Source organism: Poeciliopsis prolifica, unplaced genomic scaffold, assembly GCF_027474105.1.
Source record: "Poeciliopsis prolifica strain line A6 unplaced genomic scaffold, Auburn_PproV2 SCAFFOLD044, whole genome shotgun sequence".
Taxonomy (NCBI): Eukaryota; Metazoa; Chordata; class Actinopteri; order Cyprinodontiformes; family Poeciliidae; genus Poeciliopsis; species Poeciliopsis prolifica.
In genome coordinates, this window is record NW_026562419.1 from 1,206,713 (window position 1) to 1,227,778 (window position 21,066).

A 21,066-nucleotide genomic window follows, 5' to 3' on the forward strand; every position below is an offset into this window, starting at 1 on the left:
TAAAGTAATTCAGCCTAAATTAATCAGTTAAAGTTCAGTTTCTTCTAAATATTTACTTCAATTGAAGCCTGGTTACAAAGGCTTTCTATGTGCCAAGAATGGTTGAATTTCAATGAATTTGAACATTTATAGTTTCAGGAGAGCCTCCAGCCAAACTCTGAGTGAGCGGCTCCAACCAAAGGTCAAAGGCCATGGAAAGGTTGCATCACTGCATCAGGTCAATGTGTTTATTCAGACACTTTCTTTTCAAGTTTTATAGACGGGAACTTCTTTCCCATTGATGCAAACACCCATTTCAAAAGTTCCTCTTTCCTAAAAACGAAAACATCAAACTAACACTCAGCTTTGGACAGACAGTTTTATGAAAAGTGCAAATGGAGACGAACGTTAGTTGGATGCAACATGATTATATAAAAGAAAGAGATTCGGATGTTTGCTGCCTTTCCTTACAGGTCATCACATAAAAATCCTGAATCCAAATATTTTTTTAACTATCTAAAAATTACATTTGAAATGTCAAAATGGTTTATTAGTTATGTGGAAAATCATTTTCTTTAGGTAGGATTTTTTTTTTTCTTTTGTTTTGAGGCATTGACGATGAGATTGTTCTTTTAATTTGTAACACTACTTATTCTTCAATCTGCTACTGTTTTCCTACTTCACAACAGACTCACACAGACACTGACGGACAGAACGGTATTTACATTATTTACAGTCTTACCCTTTTATCTAAAATGATATAAAGTGAGGAGAAGCAAAGAGCTCATCGTTTGGACTTCAGTGTGCCCTTAAATTCAGTCCAAATGCATCTTTAAAGTGATGCTTGAAAAGTTCAGGTGATAAAAATGGACGTCAGTCAGTCGATCAGGAATAAAACACAATGTCTTAAAGTAGGTGAAGGTATGAAGAGGTTAAAGACTGAGGCTGAATCCCATTTCCACAGTTCCTTTCTAATTTCTTTTCAAAGAGAAAAACTTGGAAAACTACACAAACATACTTGGTAATATTTTGTGTTTTTGCAGTGTAGCCCGGATATGATGAGTAGGAAATGGGATTCAGCTCAAGCGAAGGTAAACGGATGCGTTTTGAGTTCTGACTTTTCTTTCTTGCTCATTATATCTGAATGAAAACCCAAAATTCAGATTTGCTGCCTTCATTTTCCCGAGACTCTTCCAATCAACTCAAACTTCAGTTGATAAACAGACAAAAAATATGAAAATAATTATTTCTTCTAGAGAGATATTTCCAAAGATTCTGCATTATTTTTATAAAGATGGGAATATTAAGGAAAAAGAAAAAGACTGGATCAGCAGCGCAGACAGGCACAGTGCTCAAATATCTCCTTAGTTGGTTGATGGCAAGAAGACGACGTGAGTCTTCTCCAGTGAAGGAGAGACAAACCTTGGACATATTTTCAGATAAATGGAAGACATCCTGGCTTAGCAGGAACTTCAGAGAAGGTCAGAGCAGTTCTTACTTGTAGTAAAATCAGTAAAATCCCATTTAAAGTTCATTCCAGACCATGGTATTTAATCAGGAAACTTCAGTCCAATCGAAGGAGTCGGCAGCACCTGGATGGTGTCTGTATGTTCATGGAAGTCCTGCAAGCAGCATGAATGGGTTTCAGTAGCGGTGCCAGTTTTAACGGGTCAGAGCCGGGCCTTGTGCAAAACCTTCTGGTGATCAATTGGCACGCGTCTGGACGGTTACCAGAAGATAAACTGGACTTAATACTGGAGAGACTGGTCTGGAGAAAATAACCATTAAATTCAGTCTGTGTCAGAAGACCAAGAGAGAGAAAAGTGGAGAAAATAACCTTTGGGTTCATTTTAAATACTGCAAACTCGTTCAGTTTGCTCTAAATTAAAATAGATTTAAGGCTACTCTATAAACCGTTTTAAGTTTTCCCATTTCTGAAAACTTAAACATGAACCATAATAAGCCTTTTTAGGGAAAAGAAACTAAATAAAAGACTATTGGTTTAGTTTACAAAAGTCCACTTTGAGATAATGGGTTTTGTTTTGGCTGAGTTTTTGAGAGATAAGGCAAATTTCTCAAACTTATTTAACATTTCTGACTAGATCTGAGGGAAAGTCCTGTAGATATGTTGAATAAATTTGTAAGAATGCAGTGGATTTGTCTGACTGTCAGTAGCTGCGTTTCCATTGCTCCAATAATTTCAATAATCTTTTGTTAGGAAACAGCAATTTTGAAAAAAGTTTAAATTTCTCAATAAAACTTTTTGAGCTAGGATGAGGTGGTTTTATCAAAATCAGTGTATTGCACAAATTATGTGATCAACAACTGGATGTTACTACTGCTGGAAACGACAAATAAGACGGCAGGAAGCAGTTTGAGGAAAATGGTGCACCATGATTTTTAAAGACCTGTAATTTTAATGTGTTTTTTCTGAGTGTCGTAATTGTAAAATAGTTTTTTCCAAACATTAATGGGATATCAACAGTTTTTCACACACTTGTAAAGGAGATGCAGCTACTGAACAGTTTGGTTTTAGATTAAACGTCATCTCATCCCTAAGATAATGCTGGGATAACTTCACTTTGTGTGTATTAAGTCACTAGTTGAGAATGTTTAATTACCTCTGTCTATATTTAAAGTTTTACTTTCCTAGAAATGAAAGGGAGTCGGTTGGAGGTAAATGGAGATAAATGGAGACTTTAAGAAGATTAATTGGCTCCCAGTTGGTTCCCAGTCTGCATCATGTTGGTTCCTTTAGACCAGTGGGATGTGGCCTAAACCAGCGGTGAGGGAACTTGTTTCGTCTCCAGAATCGGAGATTCACGATCCGATTCCTGCGCTTCTTCGCCGTCGTGATCTTCCGGGCCGCTCACAGTGTTGGACTCTCCTGGTGCCTCGTCCTACAAAAACAGCAACTTTACCACCTTCATAAATACATTTCTACACGATAAGAACCAAAGTGCTGCAGCGAAGTGGAAAAATGTAAATTTTTGTGTTTCTTACCGTCACCCAAGGGTGGGAGAGGACTTCCTCAGCAGTGAACCGAGCGTCGACGTTCACCTGGAGCATCTGACTGATCAGCATCTGAAGAGCAGGTCATGTGACCGTTAGCAGTAAAATAGACTGATCTGATCTGAGATTTAATAACATCTACAGACAACAGAATGGGATTCAGATTGTTTCTTTTAGGTTCACTTTGATTTCTGATTTGTTTTTTGGCGTTTTTTGACCAAGCCTTCGTCTAAAACGAACTAAAACGGACAATGATAATTTGTTTTCTGTTCTTTTACACCAAAATATTTATGTACAGAGATTTTGACTGAATTTATGATCATTTTAAAGAACAACAATGACTTTTATGCATGTTGTTAAGTCATAACCTTGCTATAGATTAACAGGTTTATATGTGACGTTTATTTTTCATAAACTGATCCGAACCTTTGCTGACAGGCTGACGTTGTCCCAGTCTGGAGAGGGAAACTCCAGCTTCCCTCTGAGGATCTGATCAAATAGTTCCTCCTGGACGTTATTCTCACTGCGGAAAGTAAAGCAGATTTCTGTTAGCATACTTACAAATGAAACACACTGCGCAACTAATGACTCAATAAAGTTACAAAAATGCGTAAATTTTTAATAACCTGTCACACAAATGACAAATATTCCAAAGTTCTTCCCGCCAACTCGATCACAAAACAGGAAACGTTCATGATAACATGATGATGCAGATAAAAACATTCATTAGGAATTTCCTGGTCAAAGTAAAATGTTGCGTTTACTGACCTTCTGAAAGGAGGGAATCCACAGAGCAGGATGTAGGCGATGACTCCTGCCGCCCAGATGTCCACCTTCAGACCGTAACTGGACGAAAACATCAACATTACTGGTTATTTACCACTGATGGGATGATTTACTCATAGAGATATGAGTATTTATCATCATTTCTAGTCTCTAGTATGTCTGCAAATGTGAACTTTAGCTTAAATAGTTTAATTAAAAACCAATAAAAAATAATATTTCATTTAGCAGCAGAATGATTGTTGGATCTGTTTTGTATAAAAGTAGTTAAACACAAAAGAATTAAAAACAACAATAAACCTCCCATAACCTAAATTGTCCAAATAAATTATTTCATCAATTAAAATGGAAACAAGCAGCTTTTTGCCCTCTTGCAGGGGCATGAGGGAGACGTCACATCTCTCTGTCCTGATGTTTCTTTTTGCTGTTGTTGTCTTTAAAAGTAATAAATGGTTTTAAAAAATGGCCGTCATGTTTTACTTCCTGTCTCTCACCCGGTCTCGGCGATGATCTCCGGCGCCACGTACGTCGGCGTGCCGCAGACGGTGTACAGCGGACCCTCCACCACCGTCGCCAGACCGAAATCGCCCAGCTTCAGGGACTTGGTGCCGTCCGGATACTCGCACACCTGCAGAACGAAACCAGAGCCGAGCGCCGCAGAGTTCAGGTGTAACAGAAACACTTCCTGTTACAGTAACAGATCTGTGGATGACGGTGTTTTTGCACCAGCAGGTTCTCGGGTTTGATGTCTCGGTGGACGATGTTCATCCGGTGTAGATACTTGATGGCGCCGGCCAGGTTGAACACCATGGCGCTGGCGTCTCGCTCGCTGTACTTTGTGGAGGAGGTAATGGCGTCGAAAAGATCGCCGCCCTAAAGGAACCAGAAACCAGTGAAACGTGGAGAATGGAGCTTTTATTTATTCATTTAATCATTCGATGATGATTAAACAATTAACACAAATATGTGCAAAAAAAACATTGAGAAAATTCTAATTTTTTAATCTATGGTAAATATTAACAATTTATTTAGTTTTGGATAAAAACAATATTAAGGCTTTAACATCTGACCATGAAAAGACTTTTCTTTTCTAATTTAAAGTAAAGGTCTAAGATCGCTGGTTTCTGGGTCAAAGGTCAGAGGTTAATTAAAGGACCTTAACGAGCTCCATGACCAGGAAGAGCTGCGTGGGCGTCTCGTCCACCTCGATCAGCTGGATGATGCTGGGATGCCGGACCCTCCTCAGAACCGCCACCTCGTTCTCGATCAGGTGTTCCTGCTCAGAGAAACGTTTTCACCAGAAGATCATTTATTCTGCTGAACCTGTTTAAAAAAGTTCATCATTAAACACAAGCTGATGTATTTAAACAGTTAGATTGGATGATTTCTGAACTCTGTTTATTAGTTTAGATTATTGCAGATAACAAAATCATTTTCTGCACAGTGGAAATAGCAGCTACCTTCCCGCAGCATCGAGCTTTATCAATGATCTTCAGAGCGAACTCCTGTCCGGTCGACCTGCACAAAGAAACGAGCAGGAACAGTTGATTCATTTTTATTATGTACTTATTTAATTTAAAAACCATTTAATTACTTTCATAACGTTTAAAGTGAGGTTTACCTCTCCACACACTCCTTCACCACAGCAAAGTTTCCGTCTCCGATCACTTTTCCCACCTTGTATTTCTCGTTGATGGTGGAGGACGAAACAGATCGGTTTCCGTTCACTGACAGAAAAAACAAAACATTTATTTTACCTTTTGATTAAAAGTAAAGATGCAGCTTCATCTTCAGTGGGTTTTTCTAATAATAAAGACTAAAAACTGTTATTTTAAGAAACAACTAAAAAGATCTTCATTAGATTTCATTTTTACCACAATGGAAGCACAAACCTTCCTCTGCGTCGTCCGGCTGCTCGGCTTCGCCGTTCACATCCGTGGAAGACGCTCGGCGAGGAGAGATCTGATGGGAAAACAACAGATGTTAGGGAATAAAAACCAGGTCAGATCTGAGTTAGCGCTGCAGGAAATCTTCAGAATTACTAACTGGGAAGATGTTTTTAGATTTTAATCGCTTTTTTCTGAGGAAATGTGAATATATTTGTTGAGAATGATCCACATTTTTAAAGCTTCCTTTTTTTAAAGCCATTTATGACTTCAAAATCATAAAACTTTGGGATTTATAACTAATTTTTGTCATTATTTTTGTTGTTTATGTGATGAGGTTTTAGACATTTTTCTTAATGCTTCATAGTGTTTGGAATTTGATGCAAAATGAAGGCGATTAACTATAAATGAAAACAGGACAGAGGAAAGAATCAGTAGCTTCCTGCTGCCACCAGGGGGCAAGCTCTGCTATTCTCTGTTTAACTTTAGCAACAGAATAAAAGTTAAACAGTCTGACCTTCCTCATTCTGAATGTGTAAGAAATTTCCTTCTAAGTTTCTGCTGCAAAAACAGTTCAACGCTAACTCCTTCACAACTTAATTTAAATCAGTTTATTTGAATTTTAATTTTTTTTTGCAGGAAAACAATCTGACAGGAAACGAGTTTTCAAACTAAATTGTCTCTCTGACCTTTAAGTTGCGTCGCGTCCCGGGACTGGTGGGAGACGGACTGGATCTGTTGGACTTTACAGCCGACTGGGATCCTGACGCCTCATTGGCTGCGTGACGGAGAAAAGAGCGATCTGATTGGTTAAAATGTGTTTATATGTTTAAAGTCACCGAGTCATTTTAAGATCCATAAAACAACAGAAAGAATAAATACATGTATGTTTCTATGTTTGTCTTAAACCATGCAGCTCCTAAACTCTATACCTGTGTCTCCAGGGTAAGCGTCCTGGCTCCCTACCTGAGCTCGGTGATTTGGACCTGGATAAACCTTTGGGTGGAGTCCTGGAGGAGGAGAAGCCGGAGCTGCTGGGAGTTTTGGGAGTTTTCTGAGGAGCAGCTGGACGAGGCGTTTTGGTCCTGCACTCTGGAGACGGACGGAAAAGTTTGTTACGTTTTCATATGCACCATGAAATGTATTCATGTTTCTGCCGAAAGTCGGTTTTATGCTTCGTTCTGCTGATAGCCACCCTGCTGCTGCCAACTTGGAGACTTCACTTTCCAAACAGAACTTTGGCCAAAATCAGCTTTCAGAATCAGCAAAATTTGTATTTTTCCCATTTTTATTCTTCCATTTTCTGCTGCTTATAAAAACAGTCCAAATGTTTAAAAAAAATTCCAGCTGTCCTTTGAGCCTTTTCAAAAATGTCTGCCTGTTACCTAGCAAGCTAAGAGCAACTCCAGCATGTTTGGTGAGATGTGCTGTACAATGGCTGCTGGAAAAGACAAGGAAAGGTGTTGACTTACCATCCAGAAACCACTTGCTGCATTCTTGTTGATTGTAAAGGAAGCTCCATTTCTGCTTTTCAAAGCAAACATTGATTTGGGGGCGTGGCCAGCAGCAGATTATTTGGATTTAAAATGACAGGAGGTAAAATCTCATTATCTAAGAATGAGTTTGTGCAAAAAATTGTATTTTCTTGTTTTGTGTAGCACATAATCCATCCTAACCTGTTCAACGAAGCATGAGTCACCTTTAAGAAGCCTTTCATGCATTTTAAGCTCAGGGTCAGTAACCAATATTCTAGATATCCAGAATATTTATTCGGATTTTGTATTTGAAACAAACCTAACGGAGGTAAAAATTCAGCCTTCAGTTTGTGTTTGGTGCTCACCGCTCACGAAGGCCGCCGTTTTCCCAGAATGCGTCAGCACAAAGTCGTCCTGCGCGTACCGAAACTTCTCCGGCCCGCACGCCATGAACACATCGTCATCCCCGAAGAAATCCTGCAGACAGGTCAGCTGCACACACACACACACACACACACACACACACACAGAGAGTTTGATTCAGTGACTGGAGGATTTCTTTTCTATGTAGCGCTGAGCCGAGGACAGATGGGAATATTTAAATCATGTTTGCATCTCTTCAGCAGTTTCTGACAGACAAGAAACAAACACGTCGAGCCGCCGAAGAACTGTCTTGAGGATTAAAGGCAAAGAGTTCATCATCACGGATTTATGCAGTCGGAGAAAACGGAGCGAGAGAGGAAAGGTGAAGAAAAGAGGGATCAGCAGAGGTTTGAAAAAGGGATTAAACGGAGGGAAGCTGCAGCCAAGTTCACACCAGGTCTGCCCCATGATGAACTGTCTCAGGATTTACTGCAGTAAACGATAACATTGTTCAGTAACTTTATTTAATTTTGTGCAGAACAGGCCACACTGGAAGTGGAAGACATGTTAAATGTCCAAAATAAAACGAATATTATTACTTTAATGAATAAAATGTAAATAAAAAACAAACGAAAGCAAAACCAAAAATAAATAAATAAAGCAAAGTTAAGGTGAATTAAGTAATTTATTGAATTAGGTGTAAAATTAAGTTCATACGCTTCAAACTAAAATGACACAAAATGATTTAACATCTATGGTTTAATATCTAACAAAATCAACACAACTTAAAACAAATTTAGCCTAAAAATGCGAAAATATTTGAGTATTTCCTTTTGCTAATTAAGAATGTGATTCTTCCCTATATTATTGAAGTTATGACATTAAGTAATGCATTAAGCAGCTAGCTCGTGGCTAACTGGGTTCATCCCGAGTTCAGGAGCTTTTCTGTGTCTGAAAGGTCCATAAATCAGAATTCAGAGGTTTAACAGGAAGCGTTTGGGTGTCAGCAGAGAGAAAACAGTCGATGTTGAGGCTCTCCAGAGAAATGAAGGATTATATTTGTCTCTACTGAACTGTTTTCATTTTCCCTGTGGGATCAATGAAGCTCTTTCTATTGAATCCAACTGATTCAATAGAAAAGGCAAAGAGTTCATCAGCAGACGCCTGCTGATGCTACTCTGTTTCCATGGCGACGGCGACACCTAACGGTTCCGGAACTGGAACCATGACGACCAGGTGTGTGTTTATTGGCTAGCCGGTTGCCATGGAGACCACGCTGCAGGGTGAGAGACAGTGTTTCTCTCCGAGCAAGCAGAGGACACACACACACACACACACACACACACACACACACACACACACACACACACACACACATACAACACACACACCACACACACACACACACACTCACACACACACACACACACTCACACACACACGCATACACACACACACACACATACACACTCACACACACACGCATACACACACACACGCATACACGCACACACACACACTCACACTCACACACACACACACACATACCCACAAACACTCACACACACACACTCACACACACACACACGCATACACACACACACACACACACACTCACACACACACACACACACTTTGGCCTTGCTGCATTCATGCTGAGACGATAGAATAAAAGCTTTCATTGGGTCTGAAATGCCTTCAAAATAAAAGTCCCAGTTTAAAGAAAGAAAAACAATCAGCAATTTTACTTTAGAAAAAGGGGAAAAGAATAACCTTAGAGAAAATGTATTGTAGGTTTTATGCAGATCCTATAATTATTTGTTTTAATATTTTATGAAATTAGATGAAAGGTTTAATTTGAAAGGAAGACATTTTGCTTTTTAAACCAAGAAAACAACTTTATGGTGGCTCAATAATGTGATTTCAAACATCTCAGCCCGTTAAGCTCTGCATATATTGAATATTTCCATTTCAAATTGCTTCCTTTAAGATCTTAATACATGCAAAACCAATAAAAAATGTTTCTTTGCACTTTTTGCAGCATCGACATGAATAAAACTCGACAGCAACGTTTTAATGTGAGCAAAAATGATTTTAAAGCGGAAATTAAACAACTTCTGCAAGATTGCAGCCAAGTTTGCTTTTATTTTGAAGGCCGTGAACGCTGCTTTTATTATCTTTAAGTGGATGCTGCATCCACTCTGACACAATCAGGGTGTGTTCGTTCCTGCGTGACTCAATAAAAGGTTTTTTCTTCGCTCGGATCTGAGCTGCGTTCACAACCACAAACGTCCTTCAGTCCGTTTTCTGCTGCCTCTGCTTTCCTTCAGCTTATCTACGAGTTCAAATAAAAACCTGTCTGTGTTTAAAAATAGATCCGCCGGTCGGTCTGCGATAACTTTAAATCCTTACACCAAAATGAGCTGCAGAGCGGATCAGAGCGCATCCAGAGTTCAACAACTGGACTTCAGCTGACTGCTGCAGTTCTGCAGGGCGCCAAACACGACCCAAACTGTAAATTAGCGGCTCTGTTGAGAAGTAATTCTGTAATGCGCTTAATTTGATTTCTGGCTCGACTCAGACGGCTTTGTTCGATTCTACTTCACCTAATGGGAATCACAAGCTGCTGTAAATGCTAAAGTTCTTCTGAATAAAGCAGAAAACGCAGTGAAATCAATGGTTTAGAGGACGAAATGACAGAAAATAATGACATTTCATAAGATTAAAGGTCACATTTTTTAAGAACATAATGTAATAATCACCTTTATTACAGGATCAACTTTTTTAATTGCATATTTTGTTGAAAAATATAATAAACCTAATCAAATTGATTAATCTTCAGCAGAGTTAGCTGTAGCTCTAATCATAACTGACACATTTTGTCGTGTTTTTATTTAAATAAATTTGAGGAGATGTCCAGATGTTCTGGTCCCACCTGCTTCCCGTCCAGCGTGTAGAGCCTCTTCACCGCTCCGGAGTCCAGCTTGATGGCCTCCGTAATGTCCGCCAGCACCTGTTCGAAGGAGTGCGCCGTCTTCTTGTTGAGCAGGATCCTCACCGCCTTGCGGGGCTTCACGCCGCTCCGGATCACCGTCACCAGTTTGGGTTTGATGAAGTCTTTGCTCTCCCTGCCCTCCCGGCCCTCGGGTCGGTCTTTGGCGACGGCGCTGGCGGTCGTCGACGCTCCGGTGGACGGCGTCGGGGTCCGGCTGGAGGCGGACGTGGCGGTTCCGGAACCGGCGCCGGGCTTCCAGCTCGGGACGGAGATCTTGGTGTAGTCGACCTTCCGGTAGGGTTCGTTTGAGGCGCAGACGTAGCACTCGCCTGGACGGAAAGGGAAGCGATTAGAGAAGACAAGAATGATGTTTGAGAGAAATATCGATGAGAAAACCATCAAATTTACTGCTTACATGAATCTAATAATCGTTTATTTGTGACAGAGTATTAAACAGAAAAAACTGAGTAAATTCAAGCCAAAACAAATCAGAAATTTTGAAATTAACCTCAGAAATTTTCTAGAAAAAATTTTGAATATCAAATGTTCAAAATGTTTCAAATTTGAAACTCAAAACTTCAGAAATCTTACAATTTTTTCTTTTTTTTCCAACAAATTTTTAACTTTTTGAACTCATAAATTTTCTTGGGTTTTTAGAAACTTTCAGATTAAAATTATAGAAAAAAAACATGAAGCCAAGAAGCTACAGTGACTGCAGGCAGCACTTCTGTATAAATATTCACCTGTTAATAAGGAATTAACCGTTTCACATATTTTATTTTTATACTCTGCAACCAAACAGGTTGATAATTTATTATAATTTATGAAAATGTCTAAGTTTACTAACGTGGGAAACAATTTTCTGTCTGTATTTAATACAGCTGCCAAAACATACAGTTAAAATTCAACATATTTTTAAAAATGTAGGACTTTATCCTATGGAAGGATGGTTGGCCCTTTTGATAAACTCAAGTTTTAAGAAAATGATCAATTAATCAATTTTAGATTAACTCATTAATCAATGACATATAAGGAACAGATCAGAGGACATGTTGAAATACGAGGCAGTGATTGAAGACGGTGAGTTTGACAGCAGTCAGATCAACTCTTCTGCTCTGACATCAGTCATCGAGTCACGTTCAAGATCCCAGCAGAAAGACAGAAACTAACATAAATCCAGCTAGATAATTATAATAAAGTGTTTTATCACCATTGTCCTGCAGACATTCTCCTGTAACGGAGCCGTTGCTTCTGCTTTCAGAGTCACTGAGTTCAGGATTTAACTGGCCGATTAATAGCAGGGTACAGATAACAGCCTGAGAGCAGCAATCAGACGCAGCGACATGAAGCGCTTGGTCGGCCAAACGGCGTCAACGTTAACCACCGTACCGCGAGCAACCGTTCAAAATATCTGCTTTCAGAGCAAATATTAAAGCTGAAAATATTCAAGCTGAAAATATTCAAGCTGAAAATATTAAAGCTGAAAATATTCAAGCTGAAAATGATCAACAAACAGCTTCAAATCGCTGTTAGATGGATTCAAAGCACCTTTATTTTCAACTTAATCCCTCATACTGCAAAAAAATTATTTTTAAAAGTTTTTAAGCTTTTATTTTAAGATATTTATAACAATCTATAATCTATAAAAATATGTGAAACTTATATATTTTTCTTACATTACAAACTGTCTTCTTGTTTGTTTTCCAAATACATTCAAGAAAATACATTTATTCTTTTTGTTTTTTCTTTCATTCTGATCCCAGAAAATAGAAAAAAATTTCCTGCAGTAGATATTCCTGAGTTTTTAAAAAACTTTTTCAATAATGTCATGTAGATTTTATAGTTTAAAATCTACCAGATTTAAATAAAAATCCATTCTTTGTCCCTTGGTGGGACATTAACAGAGCAAGATAGATCTACACAAACACAAAAATATTAAATATGAAGAATATCACACTGAACAGAAACAGCTAAATTACAACCTGACATCTATTAAAACAAAATACTCCGATCCAAAGAAATGTGCAACTGAGTGAAACTATTTATAAAAGTGAATGTGCATTTAAAATGTGCAGCTATTTAAAAAGAAAAAGTGACAATAAAACTGTGCAAACAATAAAAATGTCTGAATGACGACAGATGAGAAAAACTGCAAACTACATCAGAGATTTAAAGACTTTTTGAGTTTGTAGGGAGAAATGATGGATATAGAGTCCAACAGCAGCTGGGGGGAAATATTTAATTTAGCAGGACCGACGTCCAAAAATGTCCCTTTAGGAGCATAAAACTTGTTTTTCCCTCAACCAAAGTCAACAGTTACCATAAATGACGTTTAACAATAACCAACACAAAAGACTAATACAGGTTTATCTGCCTCCTCATCATCGCCGCATCTCTTTATCCGTCATATTTCTGCCTCCAGACGTCACAGACGCACCTTCCCTCCTCTGCCTCCGTCTCTCCAGGCTTTGTTCAGTGACCTTGTCTCTCTATGTGCCGACTTTCACTCTGCGATTCAAATGAGCTGGACAGAGTCGCTCTGGGTTGTTATACAAATACCTCAGTGACTAAACGCAAAAACACTCCGGGCCGATTCAGCCGGGCCACCAGAACACCCCGGTTTCATTCTGGCTTTACAAAAACACTGGATGGGAGCCCAAACATTCAGGCTGCGTTCACACCAACCCTGTTAATCAGTTTTAATCAAACTTTAGTCCGTTAGCCTAGAAAGTTTGATTCGTTTGGACCAAAAATGTGAAGTCTGGTAAATCTAAAAGCCTCTGTGTCAGTTTGGTTAAAGTGAACTCTGGTGCACATGTATAGAAAAGTGAAATATTTAAGCAAACCAGAGAGCGCTCAAAGAGCAGAAGGAGCCTGCAGTGCAGGGCATGCTGGGTAAACCAAAGCAGACGAGGCAGCTTGGCACTAACAGAAGAAATGGGTCACTGTTTTTGACAAAACAGAAATCCTACAATCGCTACAGTCTGACGCCACTGCGTTTTAGTTTTCATTTAATGAAAAAGGTCTTCAGTAGTTTCGTGTCATTTCTTGTTGCAGCGCCTCCACAGGCGAGGAGGGGAACGGGTTTTCCAAATGTTTGGTTCGATTGACACAGTGTGAACCACAGCAGCTGAAAATGTAACAAATCAAATCAAACCGAATCTTCTGGACCTTCAGGTGTGAAAACACCCTTAACTTTTGCTGCCATTTTCCCTTTTTCTTCTCAGTAATGCTGCTTCTTAGAGCTTTTCACTGATTAACTCCACCAGAAACATGCTGGCTGGTAGCAGCCAATTAATCAACAGAATGCCTTCATGTTTCCAGACAGAAGTTGTAAATGATGCATTTCCCACTTTGGACACTCGGATTAAATCCGTCACAGTCCATTCTGTGTGTTAAGTGCTCAGAGTGATGCCTCTGTCTTTTAGAGCATCTCCGGCTGAACGGCTTCCTGCCACTAATGTTCATTAGAAGAGCTTACAACCAGTCCAGCATCAATATTGATGATAAGCTGCTGCTGCTGCTGCTGCTGCTGCTGCTGCTGCTGACATTGGAGACATTGGTAAAATTACCCAGATATATTATTTATATCTGGGTATGGAGGCTTTTTATCGTCTTTACAGTTTCAACATTTTGTTTATATTTCAGTTTTGACAAAGAAGTTTCTAAAATATTTTGAATTCAATGTGGAAATTTAAGCCAGCCGAGTTGAGGTCTGAATATTAGTGTCTGAGCTCCCTTGAGACTTTCTGTATTGATTAGGAAATACTTCTTCCTCCCTTGATGTACACAGAGATAAATAATTCAAGTGTTTGCATAACAAACGCAGGTAAAGAGCAGGATGACAGAATGAAGGCTTGATGTTATCAATCGATATTATGGATAGTTATTTGGCCACAAAGGAGAAAATGTTTGACATGTTTCAGCTGTTTGCAATAAATTATAATAATGAAGAAAATAGTTCAAGATCTCAGGTCATTATTTAAAAAGATTTAACCTTCAGAAGTACCGATTGTTTAGATTCTCAAAGTACTGTAAAATCTAAAAGTACATTGGTTATTCTCATAGTTTGTATTAGAGTCTGATTTTTGTTGTTTTTTAAGAGATAAAGCTCATTAGAAAAGTTGTTTCTGAACTAGAGAGCTTCTTTCCATACATTTAGTATATCCTCGGTGCACAAAGTCGCATTATCACAGATCCTTCCTCTTACGATTAGTCAGACCTTAACAAACTAATAAGAGTTAAATCCAGCTGCTTTCCATTATGTTACTGTTTTAATCACAAATATCTTGTACTTTAATGACCAGTTGCACATTTCTTTTTGAACAACGTAGCAGGAGTGGCCATTTATCGTATCATTCATTTATTGTGAAAGATTTTATTATGGTAAGAATTTAGATTTACATTTATTTAGCCCTGATAAATTTCAATCACTGATGTTAACTGACTGAAATGTTAGTTTTACTATTTTCTTAACTGTTTGCTCCATGAGAGCATCATCAAATATCAGTAAGTTAAAAATATTAGTAAATGCAATTAAAAATTATCCAGTTCAGTGATTTAAATCACACAAAAATGCTAACAATCAACATTCCTGCCATCTTTAAGATTCCCTGCAGATGTTTAGCACACAAACAGAACTGACTGAAATCTGGAGCTTAACTTTTGGTTTGGTTCTTACAAAGTCTGTTTGAAAAAACATTTTTAAAAATCTTTGAAAGCTCTGTTCTTATACTGGTGCAAACAAAGGACTAACTTTACCATTTATATTGGTAAGTTTTCACTGAGGCTGTTGAAAAGCTGCAGGTCCAGCCAGACTCTGTTACTCAGACTGACGTCTCAGTTCATCAGTCAGAGCACCAGAGATGTTGCTCCCAGCCATCAATAACACATGTTGCACCATGTTGCCCAAGGCTGCACTTTTATGCATCTTATGTGTTTTCATCAATCAATAAGAAATCTGCTGGGTGATATTATCAGATTTAGTGGTTATGATACGTTACATTTGGAATAAGAGTTATTTTAAAACATTTAAATGATGTAAGACTAATTTATAATCTCTATATTCTTGTTGGAGCTAAAAACTGGTAAGTAAAACTGCTGCCATCCTCACAATGTACTTTGTGTCTGCCATCTCGATAGGCATGTGATCAATATCAATAGATAATACGTCCGACACAACGTTCAATAATTTCACTGAACCAGAACCGCACAGCATTCTGGGGGATGTAGGCAGAGAAAAGGCTTTCACTCTTTGGTTACCTAGCAACCCACTCACTCTTTGGTTACCTAGCAACCCACTCACTCTTTGGTTACCTAGCAACTACCTGTTAAATAACTTGCGCAACACTGGTTTCAGGTTTTGTCACCGCGCCTCAAAACTGCATAAAAATAAAAAACAACGGCGCTTGAGAGGAAACTGGAACAAACCGTGATGGACACATAACCAGTTTGGCAGTAAATCAGAAATTTAAAACAAACAAAAGAAAATTTTTATCAATAATCTTCTATTTTACTGATATAAAACCCTGATATCAAGATTGAAATGTTCTTCAGCCATATTGTCCAGACTTATAATACGATCCCTACAAGTCCTTCAACGATGATGGAAACATTGTGACGTTTTGAAATGATCCTAAGTATGATTCACACAAAGCAAAAATCCAGATGAATACCTTCAGCTTACCCTACTTTGCCTTAGCTGATGTATCAGAAACCCAATCCTGAAATAAAGGAGTCTTACCTTCCACCAGTTCGTCCATACTGGTAATCTTCTTGCTGCCATCTATGGTGTAGATCGTACGAACTCCTTGTGGCAGATGAAGGTTGTCTGCTAACGATCGAGTAAGCTCCATCAGCAGCGCGTCGTACGACCGGAACCGGTCACTAGAAACAGCGTACACCAGGCCCTTAAAGTACCGATCCCCATTGCGGTAGAACCGGACCTTCTTGGCCCGCTTCTCTGAGGTGAGGGCCTGCAGGGTGCGGGTCCTGTAGTAGCTGCAGTTGGTGCTGTGGGGCAGGACTGGGAACCAGGCTGCTGCCCCTGGAACTGGGGCCGGAACCCCCACCGCTGCCGGTGGAGTCATCCCGTTTGGGTCGGGTGGAGCGTCCCCGGCGAACCTTGTTCCGTTCATCAAAATGCTCCAACTCAAGGGTCTTACTGAGAGACATGGCGGATGAGGTTACAGTTGCACTCAGAGTTCATCTGATTTAAGATTCATATTCCAATACACAAAACGAGTCAATTCTAGGTAAAGTGGTCCGAACCCAGTTCAAGAGGACAACTATTCCCCTTCAAACCAGTCACCTTTGGTCCTCAAAGTATTAGGATTGTAAATCGTGATCTAGTGTCTCCAATTACGGTCCAGTGTAGTTCAGGAATATGTCTTCACATTGGGATATGGTGTAAATCCAGTGGTCCTCTACGGTACAGTGGACCTTAAAAATGCCAACTAAGAATTTAGCCAATCAAGAACCTCAGAGTTCTGGATGAACACTAAGAAGACTTGCCAATCATCTTAGACCTCCTATATTCAATCCCTGAGGCTGATTCACTGCAGTCTCACTGACCCAACCATAACCTCTGCTGTCTGGCTTTCGAACAAACCAAGCAAAACCAGTCCTGCTGTAAACCCTAATCAATAAACCATTATCACTCTGATCCAGTACATTTTGGGTTTTTTGGCACAGGTCAAAGTTCAATCCTCAGTGTCCCGTCCATCCCTGAAAAGACATACAAAAAAAAAATCAGATGGTTTGAACTGACAAGACAGATTCACCCAATCATGTTGGGTTTCACTGGAGGATGCTAAATATCACCACAACATGATATTTAATCTTTTGTTTTTAAAAAAGAACATTTAGGTCAAATGGGTTGGTTTGTCCACGTTTTGCGAGGACATCCTGTAGGGAAAATCCATTTAAATGAAGAACAAAATGTTGGGATGATTAAAACCTGAGTACAGTTTGTCTCTCTCTCTCCATCTCATTGACTTTATCCATCAATCCGCCGCTGCTGCTGCTGCTGCTAAGCTGCTGACAGACCCTGACAGGCAGACAGAGGGAGGTACCTACCAATAATGCCGTGAAACCGGTTTGTTGCTAAGGAGCCTTTTTCCTCTTCCTCCCCCTTCTCACCGCCGCCGCGTTCCGGACCGTTCCGGCGGATCCAGTTGGGGCGAACCGCAGCGGCCGAGCCTAGCGGCGCCGAGCCTGTGGCTCAACCCGGGACTCGGAGATGCAGCGGCGGCCGCTTTCACCTGCGGAAGAGCGGGATGCGCGGAGCGAGGCGGCAGACAGCAGCATGGCCGCTGCAGCAGAGAGGAGACACCGGCTGGATCCACCCCGCCCTCCCCGTCCTCTCCGCGGCGGAACGTGAACAAACGTCCCTCCTCCTTCTCCCCTTCTCTCTCTCTCTCTCTCTCTCTCTCTCTCTCTCTTTCTCTATTTCTGTGTTTCTCTCTCTCTCTCCCATTGTCTGTCTCTCTACCGTCTCTCGCCTCTCTCTCCTTTGTTTGCTTCTTCTCTTAATTAATAATCACTTTAAATGGAGGTATTGAGTAAAAACCACTTTACACTGTAAACAGTTAAATATATATTATTACATTTGTTTAATAAACTTAAAGTTTACTTCATTTATTTATACATGTTACATAATATTCACTTCTATTTTTATTTTCGTTCTTTAAAAAATGAAAAAAAGCTATTCTTAGTGTAAACAAGTTTAACCACAAGACAAAAGAAGGTGGAACAGCAGCATTTTGGTATAATAGCGCCCTCTGCTGGTGAAAACTGGTTAAATCCATAATAAAGTATTCAGTTAAATTAATAAATTAATTTAACTGAATACTAAGTCAAGAATATTAAGTCAATTATGATTTAAATTGGGCTAAATTATAAGTTTTCTAGTTATTAATGCATTATACCAGTGGAAGGAAAAATATACATTGATTTGTTTATTTTATTTAATACTTTAGTTAAAGTCTTTTATTTATTTAGCTTTATCATTTTGGTATCTATTTATTATTTATTTATTTTTATTATCAGGAGTAATATTTCAAAAAGGCTCTTTCCCTCTTATATATTTTTCTATTCAGTTTAGTATTTTAGAAATCAATATTTATTCATTGATTATTTTTATTTCATTATTAGAATAAAATAATAAACCTTAAACTCTATACATCAGTTTACATCAACTTAATTATTTGTAAATTAATTTTTTTTAGAATTTGATGCAGATATTGCTTTTAAAATCCTCTTTTTTCCTCCTTTCTGACATTATTCTTTATTCACTAATTAAAAAAAATCTAATTAAACTCTGTCTTAGAGAGAGAGTTGATTTATAACTACGGGCAACCCAACATGATTTACTGATCAACTGCGTATTGATTACAACTAAAGCAGAAGTAAAAGCCAACAGAGAGCTATAAATATGTCTTATATTAAATTACAGGGTTAAACTGAAGGTGTGATACTTTCTGTTGCTGTTATGAAGTCAGGAGAAAATCTGTTACTTGTTCACAAGATTTGTTGCTGTGGTTAAAATAGAAGTTATATAAGCAAAGTGCAGCCTTTTTTTTTTACAGCTGAGGTTTTAAAATATAAACTTTATCTTTAACAGTTTCAAAAATCATTTAAACCTGATTCCATTATGCCATTATTTATGCAAACAAAAGTATAAGAGCATTTTTTACATTCATTCCTTTTAAACAGACCAGAACACCTGGTGTTTATGTTTCATTATCCTGTGTCTGGATCACACCTGCTTCTTTTTGTCTTTTCCGGGACTTTTTTCTTTGTTATTATCCTGGATGAAGGCCGAGACCCCACCCTGATGGGATGGGGTTGACAGCTGGGATCCGAGGCAGAAAGAAAGGACACACCCAGAAACCACTGAACCATTAATAACCAGGTGCACAAACAATGATGTTCTGACACACAACAAGCAAGAGAAAACAGCCTTTAATTTAAAAAATAAACCAGGAAACAGGTTTAACGGCAGTGTTAGGAGAGATTTGTCTTTAGATTTGGTGCAAACTGAGTATAAAACATGTCAAGACGAGTAACAGATTAGCAAGTAAATTAATCTTCCTGGGATCAATATCACTTTACATTTTTGTTGTAATTATCAGGTAACACATCAATCTTCCAGAGGAGCACTAATCTCAAAATAAGGAAGTAAAATTTTTTTTAAAAGCGAAACTTTCATGATTTGTATAGCTGACAAGTCAAAAAATGTGTTACGTTAATAAATAAATTCACTATAATTGCCCACATTCATGATTTGTATATACAAATATAAAACAAACAGAAGGGATTTGGCTCACTTATTTTTCTTTATTAATTTCATATCTGCATTTTTCTAACCAGATGTAATTTTATTGACTGAAAACAATACGTGTCATTTTCATGTATTTGACTAGAGCATCTTAGTTTAAATCTCTAAGTTGTTAAGTAATTTTGACAATTCATCTGAAAGCAGAAAGCCTGAAAGTCCCATCATTCAATGTGATATTTCTAAAGATTTTATATAATGCCTTAGTTATATTAATTGTGATTATATTCCTTGCTTCCAGTTAATTTCAATAAAACCCTGATAACTCAGTGCTGCACCCTGCTGGTAGAAATTAGCAGGAGTTGCTCATTTTTGCAAAGAATCAAGTGTTAAGTCAGAAGAGAAATGACCAGATCAGGAACGTTTGTTAAAATAAATTATAATAATAAAACACACAATTTTATCATTTTTAAAAATTGTTTAATCTCAAACACAAAAAACAAAAGTTTATACATTGTTATAAAAACAAAACAAAGACATGAATTCACACAAACGGAGCACCAAGCAGAGCTTTAATGGAACAATTTGAATCTTCGGATGAAACATTTTGAACCAGATGACACTTTAAAAATAACTGACTTTAAGGTAACAATCACTACAAATCTTCACAAATGTTTTATAACTCATACAACAGTCAAAGTAGAAAATGAATGAGGTGGTACAGATTTTTTCTTCATGTCTCATTTCTCTCAAGAAAAAACTTTGAAGCGAAAAAGTTATTAGGTCAAATGCTGAACAAAAAACACCATCTGGTTTGTAATGACACTGGAATCTGAGCTAAAACACAAAGTCACATGAGAACAAAGTTTTGAAAAATACACACTTCCCATTCAGCTGGAGCAGATTTCTGCCACTGACAATAAAAATGCTAATAACAAAAACGAAGCACCAATGTAATCCTTAGGAAGAAATTGTAAACTTTGTTATAATTTAACACACATGCAGAAGAGTGTAGGATGTGTTTATATGAGGCTTTAACTGCAAAAGTAAAAACTTGAAGAAACAATGTTTACTAAAAGAAAAAGTTACAACTCTCCTCGCTGTTATCCCCGTATTAGAGCATAAAATTAACTTGATTAGCCAAAGTTTTTTGACTTAGTTTCACAAACCACACAGAGGCCTGATTGTTGCCTGGTGTAAATAAATCACTTGAATATCATCTGTTTCACAACACAAACCACATATCTAAACTGCATCCAGCAGTTTATGAAAGAACTCAGAGTTACATCTAAAGCC

The 21,066-nt window shown here is 38.3% G+C and overlaps 1 pseudogene; it reads right to left on the reverse strand.

The window, feature by feature from the left end:
- Positions 1 to 1,985: 1,985 nt before the first annotated feature.
- On the reverse strand, positions 1,986 to 17,823 carry LOC129376750 (serine/threonine-protein kinase DCLK2-like; annotated as a pseudogene).
- Between the last annotated feature and the right edge of the window lie 3,243 nt (positions 17,824 to 21,066).